At 34.2% G+C, this 18,725-nt stretch overlaps 1 long non-coding RNA gene across 1 annotated transcript; it reads left to right on the top strand.

Moving 5' to 3' along the window:
• Window positions 1-922: 922 nt before the first annotated feature.
• Window positions 923-11,702, top strand: LOC141339045 (uncharacterized). The gene is made up of 4 exons (XR_012355887.1): window positions 923-961; window positions 7,921-7,962; window positions 8,258-8,434; window positions 8,561-11,702. It is a non-coding gene; the product is annotated as an uncharacterized lncRNA (long non-coding RNA).
• Window positions 11,703-18,725: the final 7,023 nt, after the last annotated feature.

The raw sequence follows: 18,725 nt of genomic DNA, 5'->3' as shown, positions 1-18,725 counted from the left end.
CTATTTATTTAAATATTTTAACTTTATTTATTAATAATATTATTTATAATTAATATTTATTTATTAATATTAGTTATTTCTTTGTATTATTTATTTATTATTTTTTATAATATTAATTATTTATTAATATTTCTTTATTGTAATTACGTGTTTAAACATTTTAACATTTTAAAACTTGATTTAGAATTAATTTGTAATTGTTTCTTATTATTATTTTAATTTCTATGAACTTAACTGTATTGTAATATAATAGTGTTTTTTATTGTAAAAAATATATAATTCTCTATGTAAATATATATATATATTATCCAGTATATATTTGTTTTGTTTGTTTGTATTGAAAAAAAGCTGTAATAATTATATTGTTATTGTATCACTTATTGTTAATTTCAGACTGTTTAATTAATAAGCATTTTAAAATGTTGTATTTTTTTGTAATTTATATATATTATATTATATTATATTATATTATATTATATTATATTATATTATATTATATTATATTATATTAGTAATGGAACCTGGTTTAATTAATAAACTTTATATTTATTTATTTATTTTGATTTATTTATTTTACTATTTATATTTAGAATTAATTTGTAACCCTGTTTCTACTTCTGGCATTTTTCATTAATTTGTTATAATAATAATAATAATAATAATAATAATAATAATAATAATAATAATAATAATAATAATAATAATAATAATAATAATAATAATAATATTATTATTATTATTATTATTATTATTATTATTATTATTATTATTATTGTTGTTTAATTTTAATGTATGAATGTATGAATACAAAAATACATCATCACACTCATATACAAACATTTATGACACACACACTGTAATGCAAAAATGCAAATGTAATTTCATGTTTTTAAAGAACAATTATTTTCCATCTGTTTTTCAGCCACTAACATCACAGACGCCATAGAGGACCCCGCGATCGGTAAGAAAAGACTTTTAGCAATTTATTCAGCTCACATAACCCCCTTCCCAACTGAACGCAGCTGAGTTTTAACTAATTTAGCAGAACCGTAAACACCAAAGGAACAGGAACAATGCACGGGTCTGCAATGCATCTCCACAGTGAGACAGAGAGAGAGAGAGAGAGTGTGTGTGATCTCGCATCCAACAGATGGACGTGTGTAAATGAGGCAGTGACTGATGAGATGTAGAGCTGCTGACGAGAGATTTAATGAGGCTTGGAATTGGGGTGGGGGTACATAGAACACAGAAGAGGAAGAAAAAAAGGAAAGGCAGATAAACGCAGGAAGAGAGGTGGATGGAGGGCAAAGGGAAGGATTCTGGAAAACATCTCACTTAGAATTGCATTTGTGCTCTTTATTCACTGAATTAATCAGCTCCAGAGTTTTCTCATTCAAACACACACACACACACATACACACACACATACAGACACACACACATGCTGTGTTCCAAAACCTACTGTGTCTGCTTGCCGACTGCATATTTAGGCAGCTGCCCTCTAAAAGCTCTTTTGCCGCAAAAAAGCTCCTGGAAGCTGTTGGCTTTCAGTGAGAGTTGGCGATATGAAGCGATTTGAAGCAACATGAGCGACCTTTTGGCATGTCTCTACAAAGTTTACAAAAGTTTAACTTTTAAGCAGTTAAAAAGCCACCCTAAATGCAAGTAAAAACAGTGGAGCTCGTGTGGTACATTAACATTCCTGAGAGACGTTACTGTAAGAAATTTCATTAGTCCATATGATCTCTGCCCAAAAAATGCTACAATTTTTAATATACAATATAATATAAAACAGATTAAGTAAAAAAATTTAAATATAGATAGAATATTCCATTTCGTTTTTATTATATCTTTTATCTTTCATCTTTTTTTGTCCAAATTGTTAGCATTCTCAGTGACTTGCATTTAGTTAGTGTTTGTTTGTTTGTTTGTTTGTTTGTTTGTTTGTTTTGTTTATTCTATTTCATTTTATTTGTGTTTTCAGTTTTGTTTGTTTGTTTGCTTGTTTTTACGATATTTGGAAAACCATGTCCAAAATTCTTTGCATTGTGAATTTGCAATGCGTTTTTATTTTATTTTATTTTATTATTTTTTTGTTTGTTTGTTTTGTTCCATTTTGCATGTTGTCAGTTTTGTTTTGTTTTAGATATTTGGAAAACCATGTCCAGAATTCTTTGCGTTTGTTTTTGTTTGTTTGTTGTTTTTTTTTTTTTTTTTTTTTTTTGTAGTGTATTTATTTTTGTTTTATTTCGTTTTATTTGTTTTTGGGTTTGTTTGTTTGTTTTGTTTAGAAAACCATGTGTGAAATTGCATTCTAACTTGACATGCTTTTCTATTTTAATTTAATTGTATTTTAATTTATAAAACAAGTTGTTCAAAATACATATTGTTTGCATAATAAATGCGTTCCATTAAGTTTTTAATGATATTTTATCATTTTTATCTTTATCTTTTTTTTTTTTTTTTTTTTTTTTTTTGTCTAGAATTGTTAGGATTCTAAGTGACTGTTTTGATGTTTTATTTGATTTTTAATGTATTTATTTTTAGTGTGTGTGTGTGTGTGTGTTCGATTTATTTGTTTGTTTTTATTTATTTATTTTAGATGTTTAGAAAGCAATGTCTTGATTCTGATTTTGTTTTCAGTTTTGTTTGTTTGTTTTCTTGTTTTTAAGATATTTGGAAAACCATGTCCAGAATTCTTTGCATTCTAAATGACTTGCATTTGTTTTGTTTTTTATTTGATTATTTTTTTTGCAATGTATTTATTTTTGTTTTAATTCATTTTATTTGTTTTTGGTTTGGTTTGTTTAATTTTAGAAAACAATGACTTGACATGTTTTTTATTTTATTTAATTTTATTTGTATTTTCAGTTTTGTTTTTGTTTTTATTTATCCGATTTTTTTGCATTTTTGCAATTTTTGTTTTGTTTTAGATATTTGAGATTTTTTTTATTTTATATTTTTGTTTGCGTGAAATTGTCTCCATTTTATTTCATTTTAATTGTGCTAAATGACTTGTGGTTGTTTTATTTGTTTTGTTTTAGATATTTAGAAAACCATGTCCAGAATTTGTTTGCATTCTGAATGACTTTTTTGTTTTGTTTTTATATTTTATTATTATTATTATCATTATTATTATTGTTTTGGGGTTTGTTTGTTTTTTGTTTTTGTTTTTTGCAGTATATTTATTTTGTTTCATTTTATTTGTTTTCAGAACCATTTGTTTGGAAAACCATGTCCAGAATTATTTGCATTCTAATTGACTTGTGTTTTTTATGTATTTATTTTTATTTTCTTTTAATTTTATTTGTTTTTGATTGGTTTGTTTTTGTTTCGTTTTAGATGTTTAGAAAACAATGTGCAAAATTGCATTCTGACTTGACATGCTTTTTTTTCATTTTCGTTTTAGTTTTTTTTTTTTTTTACAAGCAATGCATCTAATTTGTGATATGATTTTTAATAGCTGTGGCAAATTACCCAGCCGCCAATAATGTAGAGTAGTAGGAACATCCAACAGAGCCACTCAGCAACCTGAATCCATCATCATATAAAATAATGCAAAAAAAAAAAAAAGAAGTGCATTTAATCATGCCTCCAAACCTCAATGATTCATTATAAAAAGTTACATTTTTCAAATTGCATTATTTATTTTTATAAATAATTGTTCAGGTCAAACAATTTTTCATCTCATTATTTTCTGTACTATTAATTGTTCGGGTCATGGGCATAATTAAATGTTTGCTGTATTTTTTCAAATAATTGATTTGCTCTAAATTACCATGTTAAATTGGCAGCTGCCTACATTTTGGCACAGCCTTTGCATTAGGACTGTCTGTGATGCCTGGAAATGCTTCCTATGTTGTTATCTCCAGATTTTGGAACAGAGCCACTCTTTCTCCTCTTCAATTCAAGGTGCTTCATTACCATGATGTCCTCTCCTAGCCGCCCCCTTCTCTCTCTTATTGACGCTTGTTGTTTAATGGCTCTGAGTGGGCAGTGCATTTTAAGCTCTGATTAATGGAGCAGTAATGATAGGCTAACACCTAGATGTAGCAGGTAATTAAGCATTAATGAGCTGTGCGAAGGCACTCAGACACACGGAGACTCGATCACACGTAACAGCACATCACAGCCAAGGGCTTTAATTGTTCAAAGGTTGCTCCTTCATTGCTCAGGAGGCCTAATTGAGATCTCACCGGTGGTTCATTCATGAAACTTGTCTGAGATGTTTCTTCTTCTGGAGGATTTGTGTAACCAACTTGAGCTACAGACACTGACAATGCGCCAGCAGACAAGACAGAGCAGGTTACTTTTGGTATGAAACAAAGTCTTAGCTTTCAAATTTGGTAATTTTTTTAAGAAACTCTATCAAACTCTAACAATAAATATTGTGTATCAGTGTAGCGCCTCAGTTCAAGCAGAAAATGAACCAATCATCTCTTCCTCTTTACTAGTTCTTATAGCACAAAATAAAAAAGAATGAACATTAGAATCTTGTTTTAACTGTGGAAAAATGTTACACACAATTTGTCAAGTTCAAGTCCACCAACGTTAATTTATGAACTCTCCTGTCTGGTTTGTTTGTCGGACAAAATGGCAGATTCTGGGTTATGATTGGTCAAATCGCCTGTCAATCAAACACCTGATGAAGGGTCAATTGTAAAGACCCTTTCACACCAAGAACTATAGCAATAACTATATCTTTAAAGTTCGTTCTAAGTCAATGAGAATGGTCCAGACCACAACTATAACCATAACACAGGAATGATATCGTTAGAATCCCTTTTATTTATTTATTTTTTTTTTTTAATTGACAACCAATCAGAATCAATCCAACTTTAAAGATCTTACACATTTAAAACGGAAGACAACAAAACTTGGGGGCCTGAACATGCAAACTTTTTTAAATGGGTTTCAAAGTCTAAAGGCCATTGCACACAGAGTACAAAATTTTCATATGCATTTTTAGTTTTTTTTAGTTTTTTTTGTATTGGGCATCCTTTTCTTTCAAAATGCTTTCTACGAATGCGCAAAACTCAAATCTAATCCAAACTTTTTTTGATGGACAAAAGTTTCGGAGGCAGTGTGGAAAGGCCATTGCACACTGTCTCCGAAACTTTCGTCCACCAAAAAAATTCAGATTAGGTTTGATTTTCTGCGTTCTCGCATCCGTAACAAGCATTTTGATAGGAAAGGATGACGAATGAGAAAACCGAAAAACGCATAAGAAAATTTAGGACTCTTCAGGACTTTTAATGTGATTGACACAACATGAGGTCGTATTTATTTTTTAACGTGTGAAAAATTCGGACGAAAATTTCGTACTCTGTGTGCAGTGACCTTAAGGTTTGAAAATGATGCCGTTATTGTCTCAGTGTAAAAGGCAAAAACTCAAGCTTGTGAGAAGGTGACACCATGCACATACATATTATGTGTTCGATCTACAGTAGTCAACATTCGAAGTGGATCAAAACCTTTCATCAAATTTGTCCTAAAACCAAAAAGAATTGTTCTTATCTTAGAACAACGTTCTTATCTTAGAACAACTTTTGATTAACTTTTTTGATCCACTTCGAATGTTGACTACTGTATAGGTATGTGCCATATGCGTAGTGTTTCTTTATACAACTACTGGCCTGACATGTATAATACAGCATTTTTAGTCATTTTCACAGATCCTTGTGAACAGGGATAATTTTGATGACGTTGTGATCAGTGTGCAAAATTTTTCCAAAACACAATGTTAAAAATTTCAATGTTTTTAGTACATTATTGTCGTGTAAATGCACCCCTAGTTATCGTTGGTGTGAACGGACCTTAAATGTAATAGCATCTTAAAAATATAGAGCTCTGAGCGTTAATGGCAGTTAAAAGGCGCTGTGACCGACACTGACAAAACACCTTCAGTTTTCCCGGAACATTCAGTGACGCCACTAAGCGGTGATGCCACAACTATAAGAGTATCGTTTACAAGTTTCTGCATAGATTGCAGCCTAGGGCACAGGTTTTCAAACCCTGGGTCAAAATTAGCTCACCAGGATGGTGGAAAATTAAAAAAAAGTTACATTAAAAATAAAATGTGTCACCGAAGAACCGAGAACCAAGATGACAGAACGCGCATCTTGTATGTTTGCTTTATTTTACAAAAGCACAAATGTTGTTTGAGCATGCAAAAATAAAAGTAAACACTTAAACACTTAACACGGTTTTGAATTATGTACAACTCTTGTCTGTATGACCAAAAATAGTGGAGTATTTTATGTTTTAGCTATTCAATTGCGCCGTTGGTAATGGTAAAGGCAGGGCAGCCAACAAATATGAAACAAGGAAACAGTCCAGGGTCAAAAACACAGGCAGGGCAAAACTAGGAAAGAAGAAAAACATGAGCGCAAACACAAACTACAACAGACTAGAAACAAACAATACTCAGCAATGTGTGTGTGTGCAAGAGCGCAACTTAAATAGTCCTCCTGATAGGAAATGGGAGGAGTCCGTAATTGGTTAGGCAAAAGGGTATCTGGGAAATGGAGTGCAGAATGTGTAGCAAAGTAAGTAAGGGATCTTCCTTTATCTTTTTTCAGCTGGATACACTATTTTTTACTTCAAACAAACAATATCTGAAATGTTATCTTCACAAAGCTATTATAAAAACTGAAATTGAAGTAAAATCAGCACCAGGTTTGATATCTTTTTGTCAGACGCCTTTGGTTCTTCTGGAGTCCCTGTGCCATGTTTAAGTAAAACTTAAGAGCTAGATTATAAAACATGTATCATAAATATTATTAGAGTTTCACAGAAAATTTTCATTGAATGTGTCACTTGCAATTGCTGAGTGAAATTCCTACACTATCCTACTGTAAGGTGGAGGCGTGACAATGGATAAGGACAATTTACTCCTGCTTCGTTGGCAATCGTAAGGGCAGGCAGCAAACAAATATGAATCAAGGAAACAGGCCAGGGTCAAAAACACAGGCAGGGCAAAACTAGGAAACTAGCAGACAAGGAAAACAGGCAAACGCGAGAACTTTGAAAGGCTAGAAATAAACAATACTCAGCAATATATGCGTGCAAGAGTCCAACTTAAATAGTCCTCGGGAGTCCATAATTAATTCCTAGGTAGAGAGAATGGTAAGGATGAGGTTTAGTGTACTTGAAACAAACAATACCTAAAATTCTATCTTGTTTTTCTCACAAAGCTAATGTAAACACAGTAATTTAAGTCAAATTGGCACCAGATTTGTAATCTTGTTGTCATACGCCTTTGATTCTTTTGGTGACCCCGACGTGCCTTGTTTAAATGAAACGTAAGAGCTAGACTATAAAACATATATCATAAATATTATTGGAAAAAGTTTCACAAAAAATATTTAAGTCTTTCTATATCAAAATTTTACATTTAACATGTAACTCGCAATTTCTTATTAATTATTCATGAAATTCACTAGCAGTTTCTGGGTGAAAAAAACATTGCCTGAAATTTTATCCTGTTTTAATCACAAAGCTATTGTATGACTTCAAAAGACCTTGAATGTAGTTCACAAGTGGTATGAACTCTCTCAACATCTATCTACATTACGAAAAAAAAAACTAATTGAAGGCTTTTGAAGGACAAGAGGCTGAATAAATGCGTTTTAGGTACACTATCCCTTTAGAGCTCACATTTGTGTTTTTTTTTTTGTCATGCGGAAAGCCCTGCAATAAGAAAATGTGCTATCTATCTAAATCCGAGTGCAAACATCTGCTCTCCCCTCCATAGAATGTCTCCATCACCCAAATTATCCTCTTCATGGTGCTTCCTCTCCAAAATCTCTGCTCCCTCCATTAATAATACAACACTTTTGGTGTTTTCAAGTGCAGCATTGAACCATTGAACCAATTCAATGAAAAAAACTGAATGTTTTTGACATGGTTTTGTTTCAGGCATAGCTTCCAGTACCGAATCAGTGGCTGGTGTTCTGTTGGGTAAGAATGCAATCATATTCGAAAAATGATCTATTTATCTACAACTCTTTGAATCATACAAGACCACACTGAATATACTGTATAAGAGTCTTGATAGAGGTTGAATTATTCTGTAAATTAGCTTTATTGTTAATTCAACCTCACGGTTTTCTAACAGCTATGCCCACTTTCCACTATCCACTATCCAAAAGTTCTGTGCTCTCTAAAGTAAATACTGTTTTGTATAGACTGTATAACTATTATCAACTTGATTTCTTTTTTTTTCTTGTCTTCTTGTGGTTGTTCCCTCACCCAGGTGTCTCTGTAATAGCAGTTTTTGTGATGATACTGGTAATTATTTCAGTGATTCTTCGCTTCATGGCCCACCAGAAAGGTACATATTACACCCGCGAGGAGGCCTTAGCATTTAAGAGCGACCCTGAGGTGCAGGAGTTCACAGAAGATCCAGAAGATCCGGAAGATCCAGAAGAAGGTAAGAGACCTCTAAACTTCCACTACTTTTCCACTCTGAGGCTGCCTGCTAGAAAACTTATTAATAACTTTTTGTCAATGACGACAGTCGTATTTCTCATAATAATGTCGAAAATCTGTTTTGCAGAGGAGCCTTAGTATCTCCTGGCGGGAAGCCTTTTGGGACGTTTCCTGTGTGAAATGTATCACTGCGAGCGACAGAAGGATCTGTCGTGGTTCCTCTTCCTTTTCACTCTCCAATCACATATGCCTTTTCCAACAGATGTCCTTTTTCTGACGGCTTCACACTCAACCACTCCAAATCTAAAATAGATTCCCATGTGGAGAAGCACTTGTGTGCTAATTATCTTACTTTGTGTGTTATCACAGTACTTAAGTTATATTAAAATGTGAGTTTTTTTAATACTGTAAACTATTAGCCTTATGAATTAACACATTAATGTCTTAATGTAGTTTTTTTTTTTATTAACATACTATGAAGTTCATAAATTATTTAATTTACGCCAGCTTTAGTGATTGGTTGACACGTGTCTCTTTGTAGAAACTCTTTCGCAAAGATTAAGACGCACAGAATTGGTAGCATGAATCAAACTCCACGTGACTCATTATCCAGACAGTACTCTGAAGGTTGTCATCTATGCCAGTTGTTTTGTAACATCTGTAGTAACTCAAAAAATATTCACAGGTGGAAGAAGAGTAAGAGAGCCTTCGGCTCCTGTCGGCAACTGTCCATATTTTACTCAATTAAAATTCTGTCATTTTTTACTCACCCTCATGTCATTCAAAACCATCTTTTTTCTGTGGAACACACTAGACATTAAACAGAATTATTATTTAGCTTGGTTCCATAAGGCCCGTGTGATGCGATCTAGGAAAACCCAACACGTGGTGAAATTTTACTTTTTTAGGTTTTGATACCACTTTTCAAAACTATTTTGTCCATACACTCTTAAAAATAAAGGTGCTTTAAAAGGTTCTTCACAGCGATGCCAAAGAACCATTTTTGGTTCCACAAAGAACCATTTAGTCAAAGGTTCTTTAAAGAACCATCTATTTCTTTCTTTTTTTATAATCTGAGGAACCTTCTTTCACCACAAAGAACCTTTTGTGAAACAAAAAGGTTCATCAGATGTTAAAGGTTCTTTATGTAACCATTTAGACCAAAAGAGTTCTTCTATGGCATTGTGAAGCACCTGTATTTTTAAGAGTGTAGCTTGAGTTGAACATAACAAAAGTTATCTTAATTTGGCTGATAGCTATGATTTTCAGGAATGGCATTTTGAGGAAAAACAGGTTTAAAGTAAGACTTTCACAGGTTTAACAAGAGTTTTCTGTCAAGTCATTACACAAAGACTAACATCTGTTTTTCGTTGTTTATCATGGGCATAGTCTCTGAACTTTTGATCAGCTCTTGTATGTTTAAATATTAGAAATAGTGTATCTTGCAGTTTTCATTTAGAGAAGCGAGCGCAGCGCAACTGTTCGCGCACATTTTCATTTAACAGGCTGTCATCAGATTCCTCCTCTTTAGTAACATCATCCGATCCTTCATCTCTGGATGTAAAATCATCCAATATAACATCGTTTAGGGCACTGAGCAGATTGAAACGAGTAAGATCGTTTATGTGAGCAGCTACAGTACTAAAGCCTGTATTGTTCTAATGCGCTCCGCCATCTCACAATATAAAAAAATAAAATAAATAAACGGTGCGTGCCATAGTTTACACAGAACTGGCTGGGAATGTGCATTGATACACCTTTATTAAATGTTACGTGGTTTATTTTGATAGATTAGGCTAAATGTTTTTGTAGTGTTAAAGTTGCTTGCTGCAATAAATCGCTATTATTCTGCACTACCCTGCTGGGAAAAAAAAACAACAAAAAAACAGCTAAAACCAGCCTAGGCTGGTTGGCTGGTCTTAGCTGGTTTAAGATGGAAATAGCTGGTTTCCCAGCCTGACCAGCTAAGTCCAGCCTGACCAGCCAGGCCAGGCTGGGAAAGTGGCCAAAACCCCTCTAAAACCAGCCTGCTGACCAGCTATGACCAACTAAAATCAGGCTGGTTGACCAGCTAAAACCAGCCAACCAGCTTAGGCTGGTTTTAGCTGTTTGTTTTTTTTTTCACCAGGATGAACAGGTGAATTTTTTCAAGATATTTTCAGAGATGATAGACAAGATGTTATAGAATAATAATTTAATGAAAACGTAATTTTGACCCTCCAAAAAAAGACGTTTGACCGGCCTGGTTTTAGCTGTTTTTTTTTTTTTTTTTTCGTTTTTTTTTTTTTTGTTTTTTTTTCAGCAGACATCCAACGGGTTTTTTGAGATTGCATCATATATAGAATTTCTAAAAAGTTCCAAAAATAACAATACAAACAACATGAGAGAGAGTAAATAATGACAGACATATAGTCTACCGTTCAAAAGTTTGGGATTTGCAAAGATTTGCATTAAACGGATCAAAAGTGACAGTAAAGACGTTTATAATGCTGTTCATTTGAATTTCCAATTCTTCAGAGATTCCTAAGAAAAAAAAAAAGTGTCACAGTTTCCTTAAGATATTAAGCAGCAAAACTGTTTTCAACAATGATAAGAAATGTTTCTTGAGCAGCAAATCATCATATTAGAATGATTTCTGAAAGTTCATGTGACACTGAAGACTGGAGTAATGAACAAATTACTTTTTTAAATAGAAAACAATCATTTAAGAAAATCTTACAGATCTCAAACTTTTGAACTGTAGTGTGTGTACCCTATAATATACTTTTATATTTGTCAGTGGGTTTGATTTTTGATTGCCTTTTTAGTGGCATGAACCTTTTTTATTGTTTCTGTGGTTTGTTTGTTCATCTATTTCTTAAGCTTACACTTCATTTTAAGCTACAGTATGTTTTGCTTCAGTTATGAACACAATTAATGATACAGCAAATGATAGAAGGACATTTAAACTAATCCTTGAAAATGCATGTGAACAGACATAAGTAGATAAATATTAACATTCTTGTAATATTTATTGTAGAAATCCTTGACAGATTACGCCGCTGGCACCAGTGGGGTTAAAATAAAGCTAAAAATAGAAACCATGCTATCTTTTATTTATGTCATATAGTTGTGTGTGAATGTCCACAGAGCACTCATTTTATTGACTCTCCAAATCTACAGAAATATAGAAGAACCCAAGTAAATAAAACTAAGACTTGATATTTATACAATCTGAAACACCTAGCTGAGGCTGCAATATTTGTTTGCTGACCTGAATGGCATGTGGATACAGTAATATTCTGCTAGAGCTCTAAAAATACACATTTAAGAGACACCGCTAATGCTAATGTAAACAGTGTGCGACGGTCCACGCAAGGAACAAAAGGCAAACAAACAAAGACTGCGGTTAAAGAGTTTAAAAAATAGCCGACTAGGCAAATCAAAAGCCACATCTCCCAAATCCGAGAAACAAACCAAACATCTCGAACACACAGCTCTCCCTTTGTCTACAGCAGTTTGTGGAAACTGGTACATCTCGCTATACGACAGAAGCCAGTGACCTGATTAGGGCTGGATGAAAACAGTTTCTAATTAGCGGTGAACAGCGTCACCCCCTCGGAGAGTTGAGCTGAAATAAAGTGTCAACAACAGCAGGAAACTTTCAAAGAAAAACTCCAATATAGCATACGCGCTAGGGGAATTAGCCCGTAGTCGAGCTCGCAAATATCATACGACCATGCGAAATACAATTTAGCAGGGAGAAGGTCAAACAAAGAGCGGATGGGCAAATACATCAAAAGAAACGGGTTATTTCTGAGCTATTTACTCTGCGCCTAGGCTCTCCGGAGATGCTACGGCGTGCGCCGTTCAGACCACCAGTAAACCCATTGCCAAAAAACAACGTCTAATCATGCCAACTCATGTTTGATCCAGCGGAGATGGTGTGATGCCTCAAAAACATGTCAGAAATCTAATAGCTTCGCAAGATGCGGAAATGAACTTTTCCGAGGTGTTAGCGACTGTTTTGTTTATTTGTATTAACTAGGTTAATGATATCCCCGGAAAGTAATTTCCGCCAATTTTCTGCTGCGGACACGCAGCAAACGAACCCGAACGAAGCCTTTTTTTCCCTCCCCAAGAAGGCGACACAATAAGGGCAGTTTGATCCAGCTCTGTTTGGACGTGGATCACCATCAAAAGCGTCAATTCGCATTGATTTCTCATCTCAGCGGAAGCCATTACAGGGAATAAAAACGACAGATATGACAGAGCGAGTTTCAGCCCTCTTTAGAGAGGTCGACCTTTGTCGGGGGAGTCTGAATCAAGGCCATCATCTCTCAAATATCATGTAAATGTAGCAGGATAAGACTGGGAGACGCATAATGCCGCACATCAATAGCTGCGTAGGGAACAAAAGAAGTCTGCTTATTTTGCTGCCTTCAAGCCATTTGTCATAAGATTAAAGGAATAGTTCACATAAATACGAAAATTGTGTCATTCACTCAGCCTTGTGTTGTTCTTTTTTCAGCTCAATGCAAAAGGAGATGTTTTGTGCACAGTATTTGCGCTTTTTTACATTAGTTGTTCCATGTTTGCCAAGGTCCAAAGTGGCTATATTCAGTGCTATATTCAACATCTTCTAATGCTATAGGCTTTGTGTGAAAGAAACAGCTAGTTTTGTAGCGATTTTGAGGCACCGCATTTTCAGAAAGACCTTAAGCAGGTTTGGAACAAAGTCAGGGTGAGTAAATTATGATAGAAGACATTTTGAACAAACTTTATGCTCATTTATAACAGAAATTATATTAAAATGGCTGCATGGAGACCTTTGTTGTATTTTCATTTTAGTGCATTATTTGTGATTCCTTCCATTAGCTGTTTAAAGTGATGATATGTGCCAAGGTCCAAAGTGGCCAAAAATACTATAAAAGCACTGTAAAAGTGGTTCCTTAGATTTGTGTGCTATATTCAACGTCTTCTAAAGTTAGATGATATTTTTGGGGGAAAAAAAAAAAAAACAGAGAGAAAAACAGCTAGTTTTGTAGAGATTTTGAGCCACCACTTCTTCAGAAAGACCTTAAACAGGTTTGGAACGACATGGAGGTGAGTAAATGATGATTAGAACAGGTTTTAAACAAACTCAATTATATGCTCAATTATAACATAAATTGCGTTAAAACAGCTGGATATAGAACTTTGTTGTATAGCATTTCTTTGTGTACTATGCTAGGTTGTTGTTGTTTTTTCACTGAAATGAAAAGGGAGATTTTTTTTGTGCATTATTTGTGATTCATTCCATTAGCTCTCCATAGCAACTATATTTGCCAAGGTCCAAAGTGCACTGTTAAAAGTGGTTCCTCAGACTTGTGTGCTATATTTAATATAATCTGAAGTTATATGATAGCTTTTTGTGAGAAAAACACCTTGTTTTAACAATTTTAAAGTACCACGTTTTCAGAAAGACCTTAAAGGGATAGTTCACCCAAAAATGAACATTTGATGTTTATCTGCTTACCCCCAGGGCATCCAAGATGTAGGTGACTTTGTTTCTTCAGTACAACACAAAAGAAGATTTTTAACTCAAACCGTTGCAGTCTGTTAGTCATATAATGGCAGTTAATGGGCACCAAACCTTTGAAAGTAAAAAAAAAAAAAAAACATGCAAAGACAAATCCAAATTAAACCCTGCGGCTCGTGATGATACATTGATGTCCTAAGACACGAAACGATCGGTTTTTGTGAGAAACTGAACATTATTCATATCATTTTTTTTACCTTTGATACAGTACTCAGCAATGTTCAACTGTCCTGAGCGCATGCTCAGCATCCCGCACGTTACATGTGTACGCACTCTGGCAGAAGGGGAAATCGATGAAAAGTCAACAGTCTGGATAAGTTCGCTCAAGCAAACATAATCTTTTAGCTTTAAATCAGTTTTGAAAAATCAGGATAAGCGCAAGTAATTACCATTTTGAATAGCCACTATACACAATCTCTATGCACTGTGTAAACAATGAGTGTCGTATACACGCGACAGATCGCTTCCGGCGTTTGCGTATACTACGCCAGAGTGCATACACATGTAACGTGTTGGACAGTTGTTGGACATTGCTGTGTATCAAAGGTAAAAAATAATGTAAATACTGTTCAGTTTCTCGCAAAAAAAACTGTCGTTTCGTGTCTTAGGGCATCAATGTATCGTCACGAGCCGCAGGGTTTCATTTGGATTTGTCTGTGCATGTTTGTTTGTTTTTTACTTTCAAAGGTTTGGTGCCCATTAACTGCCATTATATGACTAACAGACTGCAACGGTTTTATCATTTTTATTACACCTTGATCCCTGACTTTGTTGTATAGCATTTGTATACTATGCTAGGTGTTGTTTGGCTAAAGTAGCACAGTGAATTCTCTCATTAGCATCTGCAAATATGTTTAAATTTTCATTTTACTGAGAGAAGTTAGTTTATTCATCAGAACATCTGGATGTTCGGGCTGTTGATAAGGGTAAAGGTTTTTAGCCCTAAATAATGTGTTAATGTGATTTAGCAAAGCAGCTTAGCATGGATTTGAGTCTTTTCTATTTTCATGATGCCAGAGTTGCGTGTGCGTGTGTGTGTTCATAAGTCCAGAGGGCAGCTGTGAGTGGCATGAATTTAATCCAATTTCTCCATCTCCAGCGCTGCGGAGCAAGCCGTAATTCACCCCAAAACGGTCTCTTCCTGTCACGGGAGTTCATGCTAATGAGAAATTAGGACAGGTTTGGTGTGTGTAAAAATGTGTTAATTCCATCATTGTTTAAATATTTGATCGATTGCCATTGGTATTCCCATGCTCTATTTGCGCCGTCCTCAGTCCCACTCCAGGGTCAAGGGGGCCACATATCCTCTTCTAAATGGGATAGCCAGAATTAGCGATAAAGCATTAGCATAGGCCACCATGGAAACTTCTTAGCTGCTTTGTGAAAACGATGCTATTTCCAGACTCTCTCCAACTAGGATCATGTTTGTATAACTCCTGGTCACATTTCCAGAGTAATACAAGGACTTTGATTCAAAATCATTGGCTAGAAATTAAAAGGTGCCTTGGGTTTCTGTATCTGTGTCATATTTAACCCCGATTTTTGAATTAATTTTATATATGAATCTAAAATTATTTATGGCACAGTACAGTGTAATGCAATAAAATGTCTTTAACGGCTCAACTCTTCTGGGACTATTGTCTTTATAAAAGCTGACGTCTTACACTTAACATAAGGTGAAAAAAGAGACAAGGTAAGAGTTCTGTTTCATATTTTTGGCTCCCCTATGGGTTTGAAGAAGTGGGCTAGAGGAGAGCCGCTCAACATTACGTCAGCTGGAAACAATAAACCAAACGGAGTCATCCATCATGAGCGTTTGATTCCGCTGACAGCACGTCAAATCCCATTGATCTCCGGGAGAACCTTCAGGATCGCTGATGGGACTCTGGCGGCGCTCTGATGTGACAAAAATTCAGGTTTACCTCTTTCTGGCAAACTTTTTATGACATGACCTAAAAAATGATGTAAAAGCTTTGTAAAAACGTATTATGATGATATCGGAAAGCAAGTTTTCTTTATTTAGTGTTAACCAGTTTATCTCCCTGATTCAGTATTGTCAGTGGATCGTTTATATGGTTTTTATGATGCTTCACTGTATTTTTTAATGCTTTTTGAAACTCAAAGCAATAATTCGCTCAAAAATTAGGCCATCCAAGAAGCAGATGAGTTACTTTCTCCATGAGTTCTTGTTTCTAGCATTACATCACTTGCTCACCAATGAATCCTCTGCAGTAACAGTCCAAACAGCTGATAAAAACATCACAATAATCCACAAGTAATCCACACAACTTCAGTTTATTTTTAGGGTGAACTATTACTTTGAGGATTCCATACCATTCATTGTAACTGGATGGAAAAGAGCAACCAGCACAATCTTTGAAATTTCTTCTTTTTTGTTTCACAGAAGAAATGTTCATACAGGCTTGGAAAGACATGATGATGGTGAGTAAATGGTGACGGAATCTTCACTTTTCTGTGAAATAAAATATATATATATAAAGAGCCCATTTTTAAAGTAATGACCTGGGAGCACCATTTTGATTAAATCCAATGTCAAAATTAGCTTGGGGGTAGGGTTGTCCACCCCACTCACAACTGCAGCTTTTGTCTATATTCTTGATAAGAAGTACGTTTATTTAGTCACAGAATGTCTTTATGACCACATCAAATGGGAGACTTTTCAGACACGCAATCCAACTTCAATTCAGCACCAGGCACTAGTCAAACTCCAGTTGAAATTACGAGAATAAAGTCAAAATGTTTCAAGAAAAAGGTCGAAATTACGAGAATAAAGTCGAAATTATGAGAATAAAGTCGAAATCTTTCAAGAATAAAGTCGAAATTACGAGAATAAAGTCGAAATTTTAAAGTCGAAATGTTTAGATAATAAATTTGTAATGTTTAGAGAATAAAGTCTAAATATTTTGAGAATATAGTCTAAACATTTCAAAGGAACACTCCACTTTTTTTGGAAATAGGCTCATTCTCCAACTCCCCCCGAGTTAATAAGTTGAGTTTTACTGTTTTGAAATCCATTCAGCCGTTCTCCTGTTCTGGCTATATCACTTTTAGCATAGCTTAGCATAGATCATTGAATCCTATTAGACCAATAGCATCGCGTTCAAAAATGACCAACGAGTTTCGATATTTGTCCTATTTAAAACTTGACTCTTCTGTAGTTATATCGTGTACTAAGACCGGTGGAAATGCAAAGCTTCAATTTTCTAGGCTGATAAGATTAGGAACTACACTCCCATTCTGGCGTAATAGTCAAGGAAGTTTGCTGCCGTAACATAGCCGAAGCAGGAGCAGTAATACCACGCAGCACATGTGCAAATGCTAAACTAGCTGGGAACTCATTTCTGATAATACTCCGCTTGCTTCGGCCATATTACGGCAGCAAACTTCCTTGACTATTACGCCGGAATGGAAGTGTAGTTCCTAATCTTATCAGCCTAGAAAATTGAAGCTTTGCATTTCCACCGGTCTTAGTACACGATGTAACTACAGAAGAGTCAAGTTTTAAATACAACAAATATGGAAACTCGTTGGTCATTTTTGAATGTGATGCTATTGGTCTAATAGGATTCAATGATCTATGCTAAGCTATGCTAAAAGTGATATCACCAGAACAGGAGAACGGCTGAATGGATTTCAAAACGGTAAAAAATCAACTTATTAACTCGGGGGGGAGTTGGAGAATGAGCCTATTTCCAAAAAAAGTGGAGTGTTCCTTTCAAGAATGAAGTTAGTGTTTCGAGAATAAAGTCAAAATGTTTCGAGAATAAAGTCAAAATTTCTAAAAGTCAAGATTACGTGAAGTCTAAACATTTCAAGAATGAAGTTAGTGTTTCGAGAATAAAGTCGAAATTATGAGAATAAAATCTAAATTACGAGGATAAAGTCAAAATTACGAGAATAAAGTCAAAATGTTTCAAGAATAAAGTCGAAATGTTTCGAGAATAAAGTCAAAATTTTGGAAATAAAGTCAGAATGTTTTGAGAATAAATTTGAAATGTTGAGGGTAAAGCCGAAAAATTTCTAGAATAAAGTCAAGATTACGAGAAGTCGAACTGTTTCGAGAATAAAGTCGAAATTACGAGAATAAAGTCGAAATCTTTCAAGAATAAAGTCGAAATTTTTCAAGAATAATGTCGAAATGTTTAGATAATAAATTTGTAATGTTTAGAGAATAAAGTCTAAATATTTTGAGAATAAAGTCTAAACATTTCAAGAATGAAGTTGGTGTTTCGAGAATAAAGTCGAAATGTTTTGAGAATAAAGTTGAAATGTTTCGAGAATAAAGTCAAAATTTCTAAAAGTCAAGATTACGAGAAGTCTAAATGTTTCGAGAATAAAGTAGAAATTTCAAGAATAAAATCCAAATATTTTGAGAATAAGGTTGAAATTACAAGAATGAAGTCGAAATTTCTAGAATAAAGTCAAGATTACGAGAAGTCGAAATGTTTCGAGAATAAAGTCGAAATTACGAGAATAAAGTCGAAATGTTTTGAGAATAAATTTGAAATGTTGAGGGTAAAGCCGAAATGTTTCGAGAATAAAGTCAAAATTTCGGGAATAAAGTCGGAATTTTTCGAGAATAACCCAATAATAGGGTCCGTGTAACGGTTTGCAGTTCTTTGTTCAATTTGCACCATCAAAATTAAACAGATAAAAATTGGCTTCAAACTGTCATTTTTTCATTTTTTTTTTTTTTTTTTTCAAATACTTC

The sequence above is a fragment of the Garra rufa genome, chromosome 7, assembly GCF_049309525.1.
Source record: "Garra rufa chromosome 7, GarRuf1.0, whole genome shotgun sequence".
Taxonomy (NCBI): Eukaryota; Metazoa; Chordata; class Actinopteri; order Cypriniformes; family Cyprinidae; genus Garra; species Garra rufa.
The sequence above is the reverse complement of the archived record's forward strand: the minus strand, read 5'-3'. Positions and strand labels throughout refer to the sequence as shown.